This window comes from Xenopus tropicalis, chromosome 7 (genome assembly GCF_000004195.4).
Source record: "Xenopus tropicalis strain Nigerian chromosome 7, UCB_Xtro_10.0, whole genome shotgun sequence".
NCBI lineage: Eukaryota > Metazoa > Chordata > Amphibia > Anura > Pipidae > Xenopus > Xenopus tropicalis.
Genome location: NC_030683.2, coordinates 13,312,663 through 13,336,000, shown reverse-complemented (window position 1 = coordinate 13,336,000; position 23,338 = coordinate 13,312,663). Strand labels below are relative to the sequence as shown.

Sequence of the window (23,338 nt, the reverse complement as noted above, 5' to 3'; positions counted from 1 at the left end):
TGTCCTCTAATAGAGCCCGGGGCAGAATAAGGAAGGATTAATAGCAGCACTGGGAAGAAACCTTTTGTCAGAAATATCAGCAGGGGGCATGTAAGTTCCCCACGTGAGCCGCCAATGTTGGGACCCCCCACCCTATGTGATACCTGAGAATAATCATACAGACGGAACATAAACTGATCCTAATCACCTCCCACGTACTGTACCGTATCCACTGTAACAGCACCCGGATCATATGTAATCATTCTGCTCTCCTCTGTCATTAAAGGGTAACTAGATCCTGGGAGAGGACTAGGCTAGATATGATATAATCAGTGGGATATACAGTATGCTGCTAGTAAATCTGACTTATAAAAGTGGAACAGAATGCATAAAATGCATATATATATATATAAGGTGGAAGGGTAAATTTTTTTAAAAAGCTCAGTTTTTGCCCAGGTTTTGTAATCAATAGCAACCAACCCAATGTTTGCCTTCAAACAGATGACCACTAAATGCCACCTACTGACTGGTTGCTATGGTGTACTTGACCAGTAGCAAGCTTTACGCTTTCTACAACAATGGCCCTCCCAGTAGCTAAAAGGACAAGAAAACCTTAAGGGCATATAAACCCACCCCTCAAAAAAGGATTGATGAAAACTTGCTTAGGGTTCCTCTCTTGGCATTTTTGCAATTTACGTTCTCCTTTCATTCTAGTGGTTTCAGAAATTTTTAGGGGGATATTTAATAAAAGTTTGCCCAAGAGCAGTAACCCATGGCAACCAATCAGCAGGAAGCATTTACTGGTCACCTGTTTAAAAGCAATTACCTTATTGGTTGCTATTAGTTACTGCTCCTGGGCAAACTTAGTGCGTTTGATTATTAGACTTCTGATTCCAGGCTTTTGTTTCAACCAGGAGTCAGCTCCATGTGTCTTTCCCTATAGGGCAATTTCACCTTCATTAGCAAAACTGCAACAACACATAAAACAAAACCCCTAAATCCCCAGAAATGTGTTTAAACTTTACATAATCTGCCACATTTTGTAAAATGGGAGTGGCATTAAGGGGGTGTGGTCACAAAAGTAGGCATTGCCAAAACTCTCTACCCTGTCCCTCTTTGCATTTTTCAAATGTTGGGAGGTATGCACTGGGTACTTACCAGGCCCGGACTGGCAATCTGTGGGTTCCGGCAAATGCCAGAGGGGCCGGAGTGATAGAAGTGATAGAAAGATTTCCCTCCCAACAAACGAGGTTGGTTTGAATGGATCTGCACATATTTAAGTATCAAATGTCTTTCATTGAGAAATCACTGTTGGCATTTGCCAAAAAATCCAATTTGTGGGAGAAAACTCCTATTTTTGCCAAGATTGAATGAAATTTTCATCTCCACTCTTGATGAATTGCCCCGTAATCGTGCAATCGGTACCTGCGTCCTTTCCCTTCCCCTGCGTCCCCAGCATGATTTATGTTCCCGCTGAGGGTAAAATGCTTTATGACTTTGCTTTCTGGCGTTTCTATATTTACTTTTCCTGTTTTCACATGTCCCTCTCTGTGTGAGCAGGGTCCTTAGAGAGAATTTATTAGTGATTATTTATTTTTATAGCGCTGACTAATTCCAAAGGGGGAAATGGAAAATTCATGCCCATATTTTTCTATTCGTCCAGACTGTGGCCCCTTATTAACCAGTAGAATGAATGTTCTTGCTCTATTATTCTTTAATAAGTATACAGGGATGCTGCCATATTTCTTGACATGGCTTAGACCAGGGATCCCCAACCTTTTATACCAATGAGCCACATTCAAATGGAAAAAGTGTTGGGGAGCAACACAAGCATGGCAAAAGATCCTGGGGGTGCAAATAAGAGCTATGATTGGCTATTTGGTAGCCCCTATGGGGACTGACAGCCTATAGAAGGCTGTGTTTGGCTTTACACTGGGTTTTATGCAACCAAAACTTGCCTCCACGCCAGGAATTAAAAAACTAAGCACCTACTTTGAGGCCCCTGGGAGCAACATCCAAGGGGTTGGGGAGCAACGTGTTGCTCACGAACCACTGGTTGGGGATCACTGGCTTAGACATTCTCTCAAGACAGCAGGGCTTACAATCTACGGTCCCTATCACATACACTAGGGGTTGTTTTATGAGGAGCCTGTATGTTTTGGGGGTATGGGAGGAAGCCGGAGTACCCAGAGAAAACCTACTCCGACATGGACATGGACCTAGAGACTTCCTGGCAAATGATTCCCTGTCAAGTGGAAGTGCAATTATGGATATGGGGAATACATGATTGGAACATCAAGTATAAATAAATCTAAAGCAACTGGACTTGTTAAGTAATCATTGAAGACATTTCACTACTCATCCGAGCAGCTTCTTCAGTTCAACTGACTGGTATGGGAAGCCCTCGGCATATATACTCTTCTGATGGGAACAGTTAGTTTGACCTTTATTTTCTCATTAGAATCAATGAATGATTTTTTTACCCCTTGCTTTGCCTCCTCCAACCTTGATAAAGGTGCAACTAGTTTACCTTGCAGGTTCAGCTTAATCTAAGTCTCCATTGTTTACTGTCTGCTTGTCTACAGCCTCCCTTTTTGGGATAGCTCTATTATATGGGATCCATACCAGGGCTTTCTGGATGTGGGATCTTTCTGTAATATGGCTCACCATGCCTGTGTGAAGGCAACACATTTTAGCTTCTACAATTCCATTTCAGCGGAATATTCTAGAGCAGAAGTCATCAGGCTTTTTTGCAGTCAAACATTTGACTTGGCCCGTTTAGGTCACAAATTTATGGATACATGGCCCAAACAGACACTAGGGCTCATTTCTTAACACTGGGCAAATTTGCCCATGGGGAGTAACCCATAGCAACCAATCAGTGAATCGCTTTTCTCAGTCAGCTGCAGGCAGAACAGTGAATGTAACAATTTGATTGGTTGCCATAGGTTACTGTCCATGGGCAAATTTGCCCAGTATTGATAAATGACCCCCACTATCTTATAGAGGGTGCCGTTTGTCCCAAGTACATTTTGTCTACAAAAATATATTCTGTATACACAAAACGATCCCCAGTACACATAATGAATGTGTGGCCATATGCACTGGTAAAAAATATACAAAAGACATATTTCTAGTGAAGAATGAGAAAATATGGACTTACAGTGTTATTTATTCAAGTCTGTGTTTCCCCTAGAGTGACGCAGCCGCCAGTTTGCAGCGAAATGTTCATTTTTAATACAGTAATTTTCTGCAAGTATTGGCGTGTATGGCTAACATGGCGTGCGTTCATTTGCGCAACTATTTATATTTGGCTACAAGTGATCAAATGTTTCGCCAGGCATGGATTCGCAGCAAATTTTTGGACGTGCGTTGAATTTTTTCGCTGCGGATTTTTTCATGCGTTTCGCAAAACAATCCGCCAATGGCAAAACGCATGAAAAAATTCGCCACGCAAAAATTCACCGCACATACAAAAATTGATACAAGTGTCAAAAAATAATAGTCACAGCAACAATTTTTTTGCCCGCACAACATTTTTGCCGTTTCGTGGATCTTTCGAAAAATTTGCTAATTTTTCACTAAAGAAACCAGAACGCATTCGCTCATCACTAGTGGCTACTATTTATAAGCATCTACTATTTATATGCTACCATTTATATGTGGCTAATATTTATATACACTATTTATATGCTACCATTTATATGTGGCTAATATTTATATACACTATTTATATGATACCATTTATATGTGGCTAATATTTATATACACTATTTATATGCTACCATTTATATGTGGCTAATATTTATATACACCATTTATATGATACCATTTATATGTGGCTAATATTTATATACACTATTTATATGCTACCATTTATATGTGGCTAATATTTATATACACTATTTATATGCTACCATTTATATGTGGCTAATATTTATATACACTATTTATATGATACCATTTATATGTGGCTACTATTTATATGCATCTACTATTTATATGCTACCATTTATATGTGGCTAATATTTATATACACCATTTATATGCGGCGACAATTTTTATACACTATTTCTATGCTACCATTCATATGCGGCGACTATTCGCGGGCATAATTTAGCACATGTACCGGCAAATACCGCATTGAAATAGTCTTCGCGAGTTAAATAACGCATGCAATATCGTGCGTAAAAAAGCGCGAGTATGCTTATAGTGAATCGTGCGAAAAATCTCCAAAATTAAGCCGCAGTAAAAATTTTAGCGCACAATAAATCAGGCCCAAGATCTTAATCTCAACATATTAAACCTTAATATTAGCAGCATAACTACTTATGGGTGAGGGGCCCCTCGATATAGAACAATGCCAACAGGGTGGCAGCCCTGGTGGACCCTGGACACCCCAGTCCAACACTGCGTAGCAACATAATGCAACATAATTCAGCCACTCCAGTTTCATAGATAAGAGCCTACTGATGGGATTAATCTAGTATGTAGCACTCAGCAAGGCAGCTGAGTGCTAGGAGTAGGGTTGCCACCTGTCTGGTTTTCACCCGGATAGTCCTCAGGAAAACTGGTCAGGACTCACTGAGATTGGAACAATCGCATCATAGCCTGCCCAGTGATGTCACTACCCCACCTCTTCCCTGCACTGTGACATCATGGCCCCACCACTTCCCCGCCTCCATGACAATGGGAAGAAAGACCAGTAAATGGTCTCCAGTTAAAATCTACATGTTATTGGGTTATGAATATGATTGCTTCTTATTGGTTAAGTAATTTTACAGAATTTTTATTTTATCAGTTTTGTGGAACCAAGTGAATTTTGTGCTATAGAATATTCCTTTCTGTCACAAGCATCTATTTGGTCAAAAAATATAGCTTGGAATATGCTTGTCAGTTACCCCATTATATATTTTGTCCAAGTTTTACATAATTCATTCTGTTAATAACTTTACATATAACTGGTTCTGTTGTATGGATTGTATACATTTGTGAGGCAGAATGCTTGATAAAATTTACAGAATGCAGTTTGTAATATAATAATATCCTTTTGTATACAAAATTGATTTTGTTCTCATTCTTCGCTAGAAATATGTCTTTTTTTACCATTGTATATGGCCACACATTCATTCTGTGTACTGGGGATTGTTTTGTATATACAGAATGTATTTTTGTAGACAAAACATATTTGGGACAAACAGTACCACATAATCTTTTAGTTCAAAGGATAAACAACACAGTAAATAATTACCCATACATTTCTAACTGGTCTTCAACCTGGGCCCCCCCCCCCGGGTTGGCAGCCCCACAGTTTCAGTTTCAGAAGTCCTCTTCTGATTGGACTTAAAACTGACCAATACATATCTGGCACAGCTTTACCCAGATATTACTTTATTCGTTGTCAGAAAGGCTTCTGATTCCATCTGGAGGGACCGAACTGGGAGCCAATATCACACTGGATCTACACTATAGGAAAGGTCAGCCAAGGCAAGCAATATGGCAGCTTCCTGTCCCATAGGAAAACAACACATTGAGGAGTAAGCTGTGACTGCAACTGTAAACTTGTTTTTCCCTGCTCAGTCCATGTGACTGCTGGCCATGAAATTATAAGTTAGCAGAATGCGATTCATTAATTTGTTATATCAGAGATGGGCCTATCCACGGATCCTTGGGAACGAAATGTCCTCAGTGTCCATCAATTTCAATTTATAGGCTTCTAAGAACAAGTACGCGGGGGAACATTTGCTGCATGTGTAACCTAGTACTGTGAGCTATCTACCAACCAACGCTAGGGTCATTTGGAAACTTTCCCATCAATCCTTTCTTCCCCCACATCATCATTTTTAATGGAAAATTGGTTTCTTTCAATACAGCCTATGGCTGCTCTGAAGCAGAAGGCCTCTTCCTACTGCAACATCATCTGTGGTCCAACACTTCTTTCACAGATATTTAGAATTATATCTGATTTTACTTAGTGTTTTGTTTTTACTTTGTTTATCATGAATTAATAATTATTTTCTTCCTGAATACAGATTCTTTGCCGACCCGGACTGACAATCTGTGGATTCTGGCAAATGGCAGAGGGGCTGCTGTAAGGTGCCATTGACAGTCATTATTTATTGGGCTGGTGGGGTGGCTGCTATAAAATGCAATAAACAGTGGGCCTATGGGGGGCAGCTTGAACTTAGGGTTGGACTGGGTTGATGGGACACTGGGAAAAAACCTGGTGAAAAAACCCCACCAACCCAGACCCAATTCCCACCTGCTCTGCTGTTGGTCACTTCTCCACCTAAGCCCTCCCTATAGTGCTGTACAATGGGGAAATGGGCTGGCAATGGGTGAGTGGGCAGGTGGGGGCCCCCAAAATTGTGACTGTGGTCCCATGGGGTAGCAGCCTCGCTGGGGCCTGGACACCCCATTCCACCCTGTTTGGGCCTCTTTTTACTTGAAATGACAGAGTCTGTTTTGAATCCCAGTCCGGGCCTGGTTCTTTATATAAGGACCCGAATGCAACTGATCAAGCACACAGCTGCACCGAGGGAAATAATGATTCTGCTTGATAAATATTCTATTGCCGGGAAGAAGCTGAACACTTAAAAGGAGGCAGACGAGCCAAAACATATTTATTAATGTAAATTACAATGTTTCGATTGATCCTTTATGGATGCACCGTAAGTGCTATGGGAAGAGAATGGGTGTGTGTTGTAGAACGTTGGAAGGGGTAATTAAACACACGTATTATACCAAAGGTGAGCAACATGGATTATTTACAGCTGAAATGATGATAAAGTGAGATAAAAATGCAGCATACGGGGGTGCAGGGCTTGTCGCTATACAAGGGTCTGGTCGGTGTATAAAATTTGATATTTCTCATTAGATGTTTAATTACCCAAATATTTTAGTTTCTAGCTACATAGGCTACATTGATTCCTTACTTTCAGACGAGGGTGTTTGTAGAATAAGGCTTGCATCTTCACTCACAATACAATAATAGGTTCCAGCGGTTATTCACTGGTTTAGATTTGTCAACAGGAATAGGACGAATTCCAGTACCACAATAGACTCAAGTGACAGTACCAGTATTTATGCCTCCATCTACTTTGTACCATGGACCTGCAGGTGGATTACCGAGGGAATCAATCCTGCCCTAAGTCTTTACACCTGAGCCTGTGCACCTTGGGTACTGACCCACTTCACTTCTTGTCGATGCTAAAAACTGCTTAGTGGGGGTTTTTTTTACTGCAGATTCTGGACACAAATTGACCTTCCTTTGGATCAGTATCCAGTAGAGGAAGAGCTAGCCTGGCCTTTTATAACAATCCACCAACTGAAATCTAACCCACCAACAGAGTATAATGGGCGACACTAGCTCTCCCATTCAGCGTTGTAACTTGGTCACTCCACGCCCCCCTGCAAAAAAATCCTCTTAGGGGGCCCTGTGTTACAATTCCACCCCCCTTCCCGATCCACAACTAAATTTAAAAGTAGGAGAAGTGCCAGGGAGGGGGGAATATGGTACAGCAGACCCCAGTGTCGGACTGGAACCCCCGGGGCCCACCAGAAAACCTTAGACCATAGGCCCACTCTCCAAACTATTTTTCCTTCTTTCCTCACTCCACATCTTTATTCTCCTATTATTTTTAATTACATGCTAGCATCTATCCTTCATGTTCCTCTTTGTTCCCATTCAGAAATAGCAAATGACCATAAAGTAGGCCAAATGGTCAGGAGCAGGAGGGCCCACTGACACCTCGGCCCACTGGGAGTTTTCCATGTATCCTGGTGGGCCAGTCCGACACTGGCAGACCCCCCCCTCCCCAGTCCAGGCCTCCGTGCATCCATGGGGTCTACTGTATACATAGATATGCCTGCGCTCCCATTCATTCATAGCATTCATACACTAGCACTATACTCACTATTTCATAATGGAAATGCATAAAGCCCCATTTGTGGGGCAACAAGGAGGGGGGCACAGTGTCGGACTGGGTCAGTGGGGCACCGGGAAAAACCCTGCAGCCGCCACAATCCCAGACCCACTCGTGGTGCACGACAGTGAAGCAGCTCCTGACTGGGGTGGGGGCCCCTAGGTGGCAGCTCCAGTTGGCCCTGCACATCCCAGTTGGGAGCTGCTACACTGTTATGTACCCAAATGTATCAGGTGCAAGACTGGGGTGCTAAAATAATGCACATTTTCTCCTGTGCTTGTAAATAAGCCCTATAATAACCATATTAAGTGTAAGGATATCAGACAGAGACTGATCCCATTCATGTAACGCAGTGCTGTCCAATTTCTGTAGTACCGAGGGCCGGAATTTTTCCGACCTACGTGGTGGAGGGCCGATAATGGAAGCCAGTTTTGACCACTCCCCCACTTGAAACCACACCCATGTTATCACATGACCATACCCATATTAATGGTTGTAGTACAGCAAAAACCTGCCATACTCTGCCTGCCCTACCCTGCCTTTGTGTGTGCCATACTCTGCCTTCCCTACCCTGCCTGTGTGTGCCATACTCTGCCTGCCCTACCCTGCCTGCGCGCCATACTTTCACTGTGTGTGCCATTCTTGGCTGGTTTGTGCCATACTTGGCCTGTGTGTGCCATACTCTGCCTGCCCTACCCTGCCTGTGTGTGCCATACTCTGCCTTCCCTACCCTACCTGTGTGTGCCATACTCTGCCTTCCCTACCCTGCCTGCGTGCCATACTTTCACTGTGTGTGCCATTCTTGGCTGGTTTGTGCCAAACTTGGCCTGTGTGTGCCATACTCTGCCTGCCCTACTCTGCCTGTGTGTGCCATACTCTGCCTTCCCTACCCTGCTTGCGTGTGCCATACTTTCACTGTGTGTGCCATTCTTGGCTGGTTTGTGCCAAACTTGGCCTGTGTGTGCCATACTCTGCCTGCCCTACTCTGCCTGTGTGTGCCATACTCTGCCTTCCCTACTGACTGTTCCTCCCCTGACGCGTTCAATTTATATGCACTCGGGGAGGATGTCGGGTGGGGGCCCTGCGGGGGGGTTAGGGGGGCCCTTGGGGGGGGACACAGCTGGCTGGGGCCCGGTGGGCCCTGCACCCCCCAGTCTGACCCTGATGTCCAGCCTTGGGGGCAGTATATAATCCTTGCTCCTAATGACTATTCCCCCTAGATAAGAACCAAGGGGGTTATTATGAGAAGACTATGTCCAGCAGGGTCGGACTGGGCCGCCGGGACACCGGGAAAAATCCCGGTGGGCCCTGATGGTCCAGTCCGACCTTTGCCGGCGCTCCCCCTACTGACTTTTCCTCCCCTGACGCGTTCAATTTATACACGCTCGGGGAGGACGTCGGGTGGGAGCCCTGCGAGGGGGTTAGGGGGGCCCCTGGGGGGGACACAGCTGGCTGGGGCACCTGCAGGGCCCCTGGGGCGGGGGCCCCGGTGGGCCCTGCACTCCTCAGTCCGACCCTGATGTCCAGCCTTGGGGGCAGTATATAATCCTTGCTCCTTATCAGTGTAGCTGGATAACTCTCCTAATATCATTTGGTTTATGGGCCCTATTGTATTCAACTCTGGTAATAACCAATTACACAAGTGTTTTTCTCCAAATAAAACTCTTCTCTGATTGAATCTATTTTTAAATTTGGACTTGGAGTAATTTCCTCATTGGAGAGGGGGAGCGCTGGGCACAGAGTTGCAGGAACCTCCCCAAACCATAAACCTTCTTATCCAGATTAGTTAAGGAAACAGCTTTCCATATCTCTCAGATCAGCTGAAATCAGCCATTCTATCGAACTGGGGACCCGGTGTGTTTGTAGGTAAGAGATGAAGGTTGGTAATAATTAAAAAGTCTTAACATGGTTAAGAAAAAGTTGACCCTTTGTACTAAAAAAAAAAGATAGTGTTTATTTCTGCAGAGAGATTATATCCAAAGGAATTCACACACTGTAGGAAATGCCCAAACTGTAGTGACCTAGAGCAACCAATCAAAAGGTTCCTTTCATTAATCTTGTGCAGTTGTCCTATTAGAGCTACACTATATAGCCAAGATTTCCCGGACCCCTGCCTGTCCAGCATTCCCAAGCAAAGGGGTTAATATGAAGTTGCTCCTCCTTGTGGGGCAATATAGCCTTTATTTTTTGGAGAGGGTTTCTACTCGATGTTGGAACATTGTTGGTGGGATTTGCTCCTAATAAGCCACAAAAGAATTAGGAGGTTGTGCAGTGATGTTGGGGATCAGGCCAGGCTTACAGTCAGGGTTCCAATTTATCCCAGGGTTCAGTTGGGTTAAGTTCAGGGCTCTGTGCAGGTCAGACAAGTTCTTCCATTTGTTCTTCAGCAAACACATTCCAGATGGACCTGGCTTTATGCATTGGGCTAAAACAGTAAAGGGCCCTCCAAAGCTGGGCAGAACCAGATAGGTGCCCTAGGCCAGCGTTTTTCAACCGCTGTTCCGCGGCACACTAGTGTGCCGCGAGATGTTGCCTGGTGTGCCGTAGGCAGGGCCGCAATTTTTACTTTCCCCTTTAATAAAATCCGGGCCCTGTCATTGGTTGCGCCCCGTGTGTATGGGTGACGTCAGTACGCACGGGGCGCAACGTTATAAAAGGGCCTGTGTGCGGTCGCGTGTAGGCAGAAGTGCAGAGGCGGCGCACGTGAGGGGAAGATGCTGCTGAAGCCGCCGAAGAGCAGAAGTAAAATGCTGCTGGGCACCAATGTATTAGGGGGGGCCACGGGGCACACTGACTTATGGGGGCACTGCTGCTGGGCACCAATGTACTAGGGGGGCTGGCTCTTGGCACCAATGTACTGGGGGGCACTGCTGCTGGGCACCAATGTACTAGGGGGGCACTGCTCTTGGCACCAATGTACTAAGGGGGCACTGCTGCTGGGCACCAGTGTACTAGGGGGGCACTGCTGCTGGGCACCAGTGTACTAGGGGGGCACTGCTGCTGGGCACAGAGTTAAATTTTTTAACATTTTCTAATGGTGGTGTGCCTCGTGATTTTTTTCATGAAACAAGTGTGCCTTTGCCCAAAAAAGGTTGAAAAACACTGCCCTAGGCAACCAGATAGGTGCCCTAGGCAACCCAGGGATAATAACTGCTGGTGGGGGGGAGGAGGGCTTGGATTTGGGGTACACAGAAGAAGCTATACATGCCTAGTGCCCCCTAATTATGGGCCCTGGGGCCTTCCCCAAACAGTTCCACAAGGTAGGAAACAGAGAATGGTCAAGAATAGCATTGCACCTGGTTTGTTTGTACTCGAACCAGGGACCCAAACCATGGAAACCTGGCCCCAGGCCATTATTCCTGCCCCCACCAAAACAGCAGCATTATGCATTTAGAAAAGACATATGGTATCCTCCAAATCCTGGAGCTCCCAATGATGAATAGTTCAGGTGCAGTGAGTGTTTCAAAGGGATCGTCTGGATACTTTTGGCTAAAATGGGCCCATACACCTGCAGAGTAAATATCTCTTTGTAAATTACCTCCTACACTACAGACTACAGAGGACAAAAAACCCCTATGATCAATAACACATAGTAAGACACATAGTAAGTTGGGTTGAAAAAAGACATACGTCCATCACGTTCAACCATAATGAGTCACGTTCAACCATAACAAGACAAAAAGGTAGAGTGTGTATTGAATATATTTTGCTTGTACTGGGTCATATATACTATTCAATGCATTATCCAGTAAAATATGTCCAATTTTGGGTGTATTAAAATGCCAAACTAAGCAGTTGTATTTACCTTCTTTAGAAAATTGATGTTAGGCATTACTTTAACCCTAAATAAATAATGAAACAAGCAAGATCGCTGCATTTAATGGACAATAAGCTTTGCAGTACCCCTCAATATGCCAGTAGGATCACTGCTGAAATTGGAAAATGAGAATTCTAATAACCACAATGTTGTCATTGCCTATTATTGCAGATAAAGTATTTCCTAGGATTTTGCACAATGCACTCCAGCAAACACACATACACAATTAACAAGCTATCTAGAGAGGTGCACAGAATAAAAGTAGTTCTTTATTTTACCACTAGATGGCTCCAACCACAAATCCAAAAATCCTTTGGTGTCTTAATATGCCCAGTCAGTGGACTGGGAAAAAAATTGAAAACAATCAAAGGAAGAGCATTAAATAATGCAGTGACTCACTTGTTGATATAATAATATTGTAAGGTAACCTGCAATGGTGCTTTTATTTTTTTGTGATTTTTAATTTACTTTTTTTGTTGAGGTCTGTCGCTCTTTAATATGGAATTTTAACTACTGTTTCCGCCTCCTAACCCCAAGACTATGGTTTAAAAGACAGATGGGAAGATGAATAGAGGAATTGAAAAAATGGAAAGGTAGGGGGGGAAAAGAAATGGAAGACAGAAAGGGATGAAGGACAGAAAACGAGAGGCAAAAGGAAATGAGGGAGAGCACACAGAGAGATAAATAGAAAGGACACAGACAGAAAAGTAGTGAATTAACAAGAGAGGGTATGCTAGAAACTGCGGAAGCAAGAGAAAAGGTTAGTGAGGAGAGGAAGAGTGTGGTTGGTTGGCTCTATATCTAATCTTTAATTAGGTGCTCCTACCACCCACAGATTGCTGCTCAGCCCTAAAAAGGGTAATATTTCCCCTTTTTCTTCTATGGTAAAGAATAAGGTTTTCATTCCATTAATAACTATTGAGTGTGCATGACCTACATTTCACATTTTGCAAACATAAATTGATGAGAAAGTAACGCGGCTAAGGCTCCGATGTGGCATAAGGAAGGGGGCTGCACCCTTGTGGTACCTCGCCAGGCATCGAGCCAGTGTATAGAGAGTTAAAACCCCTAATGCAAGCCGGCTCCTGTGTTAGATACCTGTGATCCACAGAACCACCTGGTATGGAGAGAAGAGGCAGTAGGCAGTAGATGTGGGCCAAGCAGCCTGCTCATTCTTGTACAGCATTGGTGACAATGATATTGGAACTTGTGCAAACAACTAAAATTGGAGAAGCCATGCTAATGTCTGCCAATTAAGCTGTAACTTTTTATAACTTGTTTTTCTATTCAGGTCCTTTTCTATTCATTTACCACCCTGTCATTCAAAACTGCTTCTTGGTTACTAGGTACTAAAAGTTAACTCAAAGGTAAACAACAGTGGGTTAATCTGGCTATTTACTATAAAAGTAATTGTGCACCATGTTACAAGCCCTTGTCCCAATGAATAACAAAAGTCAACAAGAGCTGGAATCCTTTCTCTCCCCCTACCCACAGTAGACTGAAAGTTTGCATTCTCCTATTCCCCTCTGTACTCAGAGTCAGAGTGCTCTCAGCACCAAGATTCCTCTACTTCTCTTCAGACCCAGAGCTGACATAGAGCTGGTATTCTTCTGCATCTCTTCCTACCAAATGTCTGCTCAGAGCTAACATTGCTCTTCTTCTTCTCTTAAGACCCAGATCTGACAATCATCTATTCTTCTTCCTATTTAAAGTAGACATAGAGCTTCTGTTCTTCTACATCTCTTCCTACCAAGGTTCTGCTCAGAGCTGACATTCTTCTTCTTCTCCTCCTCTGACCCAGAGCTGACATAGAGCTTCTGTTCTTCTACATCTCTTCCTACCCAGGTTCTGCTCAGAGCTGACATTGCGTCTTCTTCTCCTCCTCCGACCCAGAGCTGACATAGAGCTTCTGTTCTTCTACATCTCTTCCTACTCAGGTTCTGCTCAGAGCTGACATTGCGTCTTCTTCTTCTTCTTCTCCTAAGACCCAGAGCTGTCATTTGTCTATTCTCCTTCCTATTTAAAGTAGACGTAAAGCTGCTGTTCTTCTACATCTCTTCCTACCCAGGGTCTGCTCAGAGCTAAGATTCTTCTCTTCTTCTCCTAAGACCCAGAGCTGACATTCGTCTTTTCTTCTTTCTATTTAAAGTAGACTTAAAGCTGACATTCGTCTACAACTTTTCCTACCCAGGGTCTGCTCCAGTGTCAGACTGCCCGCACCAGGACATCAGGAAAACTCCCGCTGGGCCCCAGTGTCAGTGGGCCCTCCTGCTCCTGACCATTTGGCCTAATTCATGGTCATTCCCTATTTCTGAATGGGAACAAAGAGGAGAAATAGATGAAAGAACAGATGATAGCATGTAAATAAAAGAGACTAGGAGAATAAAGAGGTTGAGTGAGGAAAAGGGGGGGGGAATAGTTTGGAGAGTTGGCCTATAGTGAAAGGTTTTCTGGTGGGCCCCTGGGTCCCAGTCCGACACTGGTCTGCTCAGAGCTAATATTGCTCTTCTTCTCCTCGTACCCAGAGTGCTGACGTATCTCTCCTCCCCTCCATACACAAAGTGCCCTCACAGCTCTCATAATCCTCTTCTCCCCTCTCTACTCAGAGCGTGTCCCTCTGTATGTCCTCACTCTGTCAATGATTCCCCTATTATCCTAACAGACAAGTCCAGCACTGATGAAATCTTGAAGGCTTCAGGGTCATTGACTGGCCAAGTTTTCAAAGCAAAGATGGACAATGTTTTTTTTGCTAAAGTGGGGGAAAGTTGATTGTTTACTTACAGATCTGTTGAAACCATTTCAGTAATCCAAGTGCTGCTGTGTATGGCTCTGACTGATCTATTTCTTATTTAGTCCATGTACTGAATCTCAGGTGGGTGTTACATATTTCACTGTTAAAAGGGGTTGTTCACTTTAAATAAACTTTTATAAAATGTAGAGTGCTATTCTGAGTCAATTTGCAATTGGTCTTCATTCTTTTTTATTTGTGGTTTTTGTATTATTTAGCTTTCTGTTCAGCAGCTCTCCAGTTATTAGCAACTATCTGGTTGCTAGGGTCAAATTTACCTAGTAACCAGACAATGATTTGAAAGAGAAACTGGAATATTAATATAGGAGGCCATACATAGAAAGATAAGTAATTAAAAGTAATAATGACAATAAAATTGTAGCCTCACAAAGTCTTTTTGGCTGTTGGGGTCAGTGACCCTATTTGAATGCTGGAAAAAGTTAAAAGAAGAGGGAAAGTAATTCCAAAAGTATAAAAAAAAATGAAAATTGAAGCCCAGTTGGGACACTGTGAGGTTCTGTATTTGTCCTGCTGGGACACTGTGAGGTTCTGTGTATGTCCTGCTGGGACACTGTGGGGTTCTGTGTATGTCCTTCTGGGACACTGTGAGGTTCTGTGTATGTCCTGCTGGGACACTGTGAGGTTCTGTGTATGTCCTGGTGGGACACTGTGAGGTTCTGTGTATGTCCTGCTGGGACACTGTGGGGTTCTGTGTATGTCCTGCTGGGACACTGTGGGGTTTTGTGTATGTCCTGCTGGGACACTGAGAGGTTCTGTGTATGTCCTTCTGGGACGCTGTGGGGTTCTGTATCTGTCCTGCTGGGACACTGTGGGGTTCTGTGTATATCCTTCTGGGACATTGTGGGGTTCTGTTTATGTCCTGCTGGGACACTGTGAGGTTCTGTGTATGTCCTGCTGGGATATTGTAGGGTTCTGTATATGTCCTGCTGGGACAATGTAGGGTTCTGTATATGTCCTGCTGGGACACTGTGAGGTTCTGTGTATGTCCTGCTGGGACACTGTGGGGTTCTGTATTCATTCTCCTGGCAAACTGGGGCTTTGTATTTGTCCTGCTGGGACACTATGGAGTTCTGTATTCATTCTGCTGGCAAACTGGGACTTTGTATTTGTCCTGCTGGGACACTGTGGGGTTCTGTATTCATTCTCCTGGCAAACTGGGGCTTTGTATTTGTCCTGCTGGGACACTATGGAGTTCTGTATTCATTCTCCTGGCAAACTGGGACTTTGTATTTGTCCTGCTGGGACACTGAGAGGTTCTGTATTTGCACTGCTGGTACAATGGTACTGTAAAGCAGAGTAGTGTATTTTTCTGTATATGAGGTGTTTATATGAAAAATAAAAGAATGCACAATAATAAAAGGCCATTTACAGGTTTCTATATTTGACTTGCAGGTTCTATTGTGTCTTTTTTTCAGCCTGGTAAATGTGTCTGGGCCGGGAGGATGCTGCCTGAGGTGTACTTAATTATCTGGTCAAAGGGCTGCATGTAGCTGGGAGATAGGCCGGGTTAACGTTTAACCACTATGGCCAATGAACCTTTGGAGTTTGATATGATTAAGAAATAACCAGAGGGACACGTCACAAATTCACCATAATCAAGGAGAACGTTTCCGAGTGGTGATCTGTGAAATTGCTCAGCCAGGTAAGGCTGCTTCTCCCCAGTATAACTTGATTCCGCCGGGTGCACGGGGGCAGTTTGCTTGGGTGCCTCCCTGGGTGGTGTTTCTAAGGGACTTGGGTGCAGTTTGAGTGTTTCCATTCCTGTTTCCTTTCACGGTTTATGTGAGCCGAGCCCGTATCTCAAGCCAAACATTATGTACAAATATTTTACAGAGATTTCACAGCAATGAAAGTGAAAATATGGCTGCCATGTGTTTTCATTTGGCACTGGGCATTACTTCAAGGTGGGGTAAATACAGGCAAAATGGCACATGTGACTGTTGGGGGATTGGGGGGTCCCTAACTCATGTGCAAATTAAGTATTTATATATATATATAAACTATTTATAGCTAGCTAGTTACTGAGATCCTTCCAGATGTCATGCCCAGCATATGATTTCCCAAAATGTCTTGCAAGATAACCCACTCGCTGAGGAGTGGTGTCTGCCGTATGTCATTTCTGACATATTCGTGGGGGTTCAGTGACTATTGGTGCAGATATTGAGACAAAAATGCAACATTATCCATGTTAAAATGCCATGCAGAAAGTGTGCAAGGCTGGCACTCCTGCCTTTGTGTGTGTATATGTGTGTCTGTAGGACGCTTGTGCTTTTTTATGGCCGTATTGTTCTGCAGAAGCACAAAGAGTGCTAGTTTAAATAAGCATTCATTCAGAGATAAGAACCCCGGGCTACACAATCAATAAGTGCATATGTTCACTGTCCGAAGGATCCCGTATCATATATCCGGCAATGCACTCAGTCACCTGGGTGCCAAGGACAGGCAACCTGGGCGCCTCTGGGTGTCACTAAACTGCTCCCACTACTTTCCACAGTAACTCACTGTGCTCTCCGGCTATTGCAGTACTGGAGAGAGAGCTGAAGGGAATGCTGGGAGCTCATATTTACCATGGTTTGGTGCTTGCTTGCCTGTGTCTCCAGACTAACCCTCTGTCATTAGGGTAATCATCATTCACCAAGGCCTTATTTATTGTTGCCATTTAGAGAATGCAGTAACGTCAAGGAGGTGCTTGAGGCCCAAGGGTGCAATGACCAGGGGTGAACTTTATAGGCACCACCTAGTGGGGGACCAGGCAACTGGTTATCTTTATTCAAGGTATGCCCTTTAGATTGTAAGCTCTTGCCAGTAGGGCCTTTTCATCCTATTCTTATGGTGGCCATACAAAAGCAGATTTAAGCTGCTGATATGAGTCTTTTAGACTGATTCTGCCCATGCAGGGGGACCCCTGATGGGCCTTCCCTACTGATATCAGGCTGAAAAATGACCAGGTATTGATTGGGCAGGTTTGATTTTCCCGTTGGATCGGGCACCACCCATCGTTGTAATTCGATTATCTGATCCATGACGATTATAAATTAATACAGGGGGCCCCAACCTTTCTTACTCGGGAGCCACAGTCAAATGTAAAAAGACTTGGAGAGCAACACAAGCACCATAAAAGTTCATAGAGGAGCTGTGATTGGCTATTAGGGGCCTCTATGCACCCTATCAGCTTACAGGGGGCTTTATTTGGTAGGAAATCTTGTTTTTATCCAACCAAAACTTGCCCCCAAGTCAGGAATTCAAAAATAACTCCCTGGTTTGGGGGCACTGAGAGCAACATCCAAGGGGTTGGGGAGCAACATATTGTCCCCGAGCCACTGGTGGGGGATCAATGAATTAATGCAAACCACTGCATAATTTTCTGGTCTATATAAATAAATGACCATGATGGTATGGGAAACCTAAAGCATCAGGGTTTTAGACTAGGCCAGGCAGAGCATTAGTTCTGGGACCCCAGCATTAGAGGGGCCCCTAAGATATAAAACAAAAATGAAAGTGCAAAGAGTATTATAACTGTTATATATTAGTGGTATATATCTAAGTGCTGCCCAATCTAATGCCCCTAGGCCTCCTCTATTGCCAGAGATCTCCTCTGCCTTAAGGTCCCCATACACGGGCCGATAGTAGGCCAAACAATCAGATTTTTTTTTTTTTTAGCTACTTGCTACCCGATATCGCCCACCCGTAGGTGGGGATATCGGGTGAAGATCTGCTCGCTTGGCTTATAGTGTATGGGGACCTTTAGAAGTGAAGGAGGCAGACATTTACCCTAGGCCAGTGATCCCCAACCAGTGGCTCGGGGGGTAACATGTTGCTCCCCAACCCCTTGGATGTTGCTCTCAGTGCCCCCAAACCAGGGAGTTATTTTTGAATTCCTGACTTGGGGGCAAGTTTTGGTTGAATAAAAACAAGATTTCCTACCAAATAAAGCCCCTGTAAGCTGATAGTGTGCATAGAGGCCCCTAATAGCCAATCACAGCCCTTATTTGGCACCTCCATGAACTTTTATGGTGCTTGTGTTGCTCTTCAAGTCTTTTTACATTTGACTGTGGCTCAAAAGTAAGAAAGATTGGGGACCCCTGGTCTATGCCTAGACAGATGTTGCAGCTGCACCGGGGTTCTCAGCAATGGATACAAAATAATTTTCTAAAATAAAATTGCCAAATATATGATTTATATCAGCTCATGTTGATGGGGCTCTTCCATGGTCTCTGCACAGGGGGTCCCATGCTGGCTGTGTCTGCACCTGGTGCAGCGCTCTCATTGGGTAGTACCAACCAGAGTAATGATTATCAGGGGAATGCACTAAGTTAAAGGAAAGTGTCACGGTAGGAAAGGTCACACTGTACAAAGTGATTGGCACAGGCAGGAGATATCGCTGCGTAGAATGAGCTGAGATGGTAGATAAGATAGAAAAGGCAGAGGGACCTACAACAAAAAGCTTTGTGGGTTAAATGGATTTAAAAATGCAGGAGTTGAAAAGGGGCCGAAATGTACAAAATGCTTATTATATTGTGTAATATCTTCCATCATTCTTCTTCTTTATTAACAATAATAATAATTATTATTATTTCTACCTGTTGTAAAGATAATGACATCAAAGGTCATGTGACCAAAGTCAAAGGATTTACAGGGGGTGTTCGCCATGTTGAACTTTTAGTATGATGTACAGAGTGATATTCTAAAACAATTTGCAATTGGTCTTTTTTATTATTTGTATTTTTTTTTAATTATTTAGCTTTTTGTTCAGCGGCTCTCCAGTTTGGAATTTCAGCAGCTATCTGGTTGCTAGGGTACAAATTACCTGAGCAAACAAGCAGCGGCGTGAATGGGAGACCGGAAGATAATTAGCCCCTGAATAGAAATATAATGAATAAAAAAGTAATAACAATAAAATTGTAGCTTAATAGAAAAACTGTTTTTTTTGGCTACCGGGTCAGTGACCCCCATTCAAAAGCTGAAAAGAGCCAGACGGAGGCAATTAACTCAAAAACTATAGCAATTAAAAAATGAAGACCAATTGAAAAGCTGTTAAGAATTGGCCGTTCTATAACATACTAAAAGTACATAAGCAGAAACAAATCTCTGTAGGTCAGCGCTGTCCAATCCTTCTCTTGTAATGAGCCAGCGAGTTGTCAAACTACTTTGGGCCAAATGATATCAAATTGATGATGTTATATACAGCAGTCTATGAAGCCTATAGACAGACAGTGGCCCATAGAAATACATTGGAGGGCCACATTTAGTCCGTGGGCCACCAGTTGGACAGACTTAATGTAGATAAGTCTTTAAGGGCCCATCACTGGCCTGAAATATCTTCTGTCTGGACATGGATGTCTGACGAAGGGGCGTGCCCCCCGAAACGTTATATGGTTTGCTACTATTAAAAATCAGCCGGGTTTATCCCGCTTAAATTAAGTCCTGTTGTGCCGGTATTTTTGTGCTGTTTGGACATGGGTGCCACCAGTTTCTATGGTGAAAGGATAATTATGGCTTATAAGGTTATTGGATTATATAATAATACTGGGGTCCATAATAAACATTTCTGGTAAATAGAATCATTGCAGGCCAGTAACTTGCATTTATTAGCTTCAGGGTGAAGACACACTACTAGTAGCTACTTGTCACGGCTACTTAACCCCATAAAATCCCCTGCCATAGAGAATACTGAGAATTGCCTCTGCTAAAACACACGTAGAGACAATTATCAGTAAATGATCAGCATTGTCTATTTTAGTAGCCACAACAAGAAGCTGCTACTAGTAGCTCTGTGTTTCTTCACCCTAAGGGCTCTGGCACACGGGGAGATCAGTCGCCCGCGACAAATCTCCCTGTTCGCGAGCGACTAATCTCCCCGAGTTACCTTCACCTGCCATCCCACCGGCGACAATGTAAGTCGCCGGTGGGATGGCACACACAGCGGCGCGATTTCGGGAAATTGCCGAAAAAGACTCGCGAGGCTTTTTCGGCAATTTGCACGAAATGTAAATCGCCGGTGGGATGGCACTCGCGGCGGCGTGATTTTGGGAAATTGCCGAAAAAGACTCGCGAGGCTTTTTCGCCCATTTGCACGAAATCGCGCTGCCGTGTGTGCCATCCCACCGGCGACTTACATTGTCGCCGGTGGGATGGCAGGGGAAGGCAACTCGGGGAGATTAGTCGCCCGCGAACAGGGAGTTTTGTCGCGGGCGACTAATCTCCCCGTGTGCCAGAGCCCTAAGGGCCATGGTAGATGGGGAGATTAGTCGCCTGCGACAAATCTCCCCGATATGCCATCCCACCGGCTTGAATGTATATCGCCAGTGGGATGGCATTTAGGGGACTAATCTTCCTGTGTGCCACTGCCCTTAGGGCCACAATTGTAGCGAATGATGCAGATTATCAGCCAAATTGGTCAAAATTTGACCAATGAGGAATTTTGCAGCAAATCCATGCCTGCCGAAAAATTTTGCGCTTCACTAGTATCATGCAGGCAGGGTGTTGTTTTTCACTCACTCAACAGATTAACTGTATGCACAACATGGGTACACATGTGGCATTTTCGTATGTGCAAGTTGGCACGTGTGTTTGTCCCTAGCGTTGTCCCTGCTAAAAGTAAACAAGGCAGATAATAGGAGAGCTGTGCAACGTGTTCTGTGACTATACACACAGACTGATAAATATAAATGTAATCTATAAAGGCTGGAGTGAGTGGATATCTAACATAATTGCCAGAACACTACTTCCTCCATTGCAGCTCTCTCAGCTGTTAGCAGTCAGTAACCAATCAGTGATTTGGGGGGGGGGGGACATGTGGGACATAACTGTTTGCTTTGAATCTGACCTGTGTGCTAAGGATCAGAATGGAATAGTTGTGGCCCCCCATAAAGTCACTGACTAACTAAGAGGTTAGAGAGCTGAAAGCAGGAAGTAGTGTCCTGGTTATTATGTTAGACATCCACTCACTCCAGTCTTTATAGATATATATTAGAAACATGTTTGATTTTGCACAGTCTATGTACCCAGTTTTATTTATGACTAGTGTGAATGAAAGCATTCATAGCTGAATCCACACCTACATATCTATATATCTATATACAATGGATAGCAATGATTTGTGTGCAAGTGCAGAAGGAATGGGAATCTAGCTGTAGGCTCCAAATAATTCCAGACAATGACTCCCATTACCATATGGGCTTGCGCTTAAGTCAATACTCTCAGAGACTATATTGATCTACACAGGACAAACATCATTTAGCTACCTTGCCCATAGAAACTGTAACCAGGTTACTAGGTGCCAATCAGCTAATCCTTCGGCAAATGCTCCTATTCGGAGACCGAGACGCAGGAAAATCACAACAGAAATGTATTCTAAAAATCAGATTAAAAACCAAAATGATTTAAATTATTTTTCTACAGCAATGCAATATATATTATATTTTGCACACCTTGCAAGTTCTTTGCACTATACCATAGCTCTTCCTTGCACTATAGTAGAGTAGTTGTTTGCACTATACCATAGCTCTTCCTTGCACTATAGCAGAGTATTTCTTTGCACTATACCATAGCTCTTCCTTGCACTATAGCAGAGTATTTCTTTGCACTATACCATAGCTCTTCCTTGCACTATAGCAGAGTATTTCTTTGCACTATACCATAGCTCTTCCTTGCACTATAGCAGAGTATTTCTTTGCACTATACCATAGCTCTTCCTTGCACTATAGCAGAGTATTTCTTTGCACTATACCATAGCTCTTCCTTGCACTATAGCAGAGTATTTCTTTGCACTATACCATAGCTCTTCCTTGCACTATAGCAGAGTATTTCTTTGCACTATACCATAGCTCTTCCTTGCACTATAGTAGAGTATTTCTTTGCACTATACCATAGCTCTTCCTTGCACTATAGTAGAGTAGTTGTTTGCACTATACCATAGCTCTTCCTTGCACTATAGTAGAGTATTTCTTTGCACTATACCATAGCTCTTCCTTGCACTATAGTAGAGTAGTTGTTTGCACTATACCATAGCTCTTCCTTGCACTATAGTAGAGTATTTCTTTGCACTATACCATAGCTCTTCCTTGCACTATAGCAGAGTAGTTGTTTGCACTATACCATAGCTCTTCCTTGCACTATAGCAGAGTATTTCTTTGCACTATACCATAGCTCTTCCTTGCACTATAGCAGAGTATTTCTTTGCACTATACCATAGCTCTTCCTTGCACTATAGCAGAGTATTTCTTTGCACTATACCATAGCTCTTCCTTGCACTATAGCAGAGTATTTCTTTGCACTATACCATAGCTCTTCCTTGCACTATAGCAGAGTAGTTGTTTGCACTATACCATAGCTCTTCCTTGCACTATAGTAGAGTATTTCTTTGCACTATACCATAGCTCTTCCTTGCACTATAGTAGAGTAGTTGTTTGCACTATACCATAGCTCTTCCTTGCACTATAGTAGAGTATTTCTTTGCACTATACCATAGCTCTTCCTTGCACTATAGTAGAGTAGTTGTTTGCACTATACCATAGCTCTTCCTTGCACTATAGTAGAGTATTTCTTTGCACTATACCATAGCTCTTCCTTGCACTATAGCAGAGTAGTTGTTTGCACTATACCATAGCTCTTCCTTGCACTATAGCAGAGTATTTCTTTGCACTATACCATAGCTCTTCCTTGCACTATAGCAGAGTATTTCTTTGCACTATACCATAGCTCTTCCTTGCACTATAGCAGAGTATTTCTTTGCACTATACCAGTGCTGTCCAACTTCTACGGTGCCGAGGGCCGAAATTTCTCTAGCATACATGGTGGAGGGCCGCT

General features: G+C 43.6%; 1 protein-coding gene across 2 annotated transcripts in view; it reads left to right on the top strand.

The window, feature by feature from the left end:
• Positions 1 to 16,066: 16,066 nt before the first annotated feature.
• The window catches only part of a1cf (APOBEC1 complementation factor), a 30,227-nt gene continuing 22,955 nt past the window's right edge, over positions 16,067 to 23,338 (top strand). For both annotated transcript variants that reach the window (XM_002935425.4, XM_002935424.4), the window contains exon 1: positions 16,067 to 16,172. The gene's annotated coding sequence lies outside the window, so the exon portion shown is untranslated. The remainder of the gene's footprint in view (positions 16,173 to 23,338) is intronic.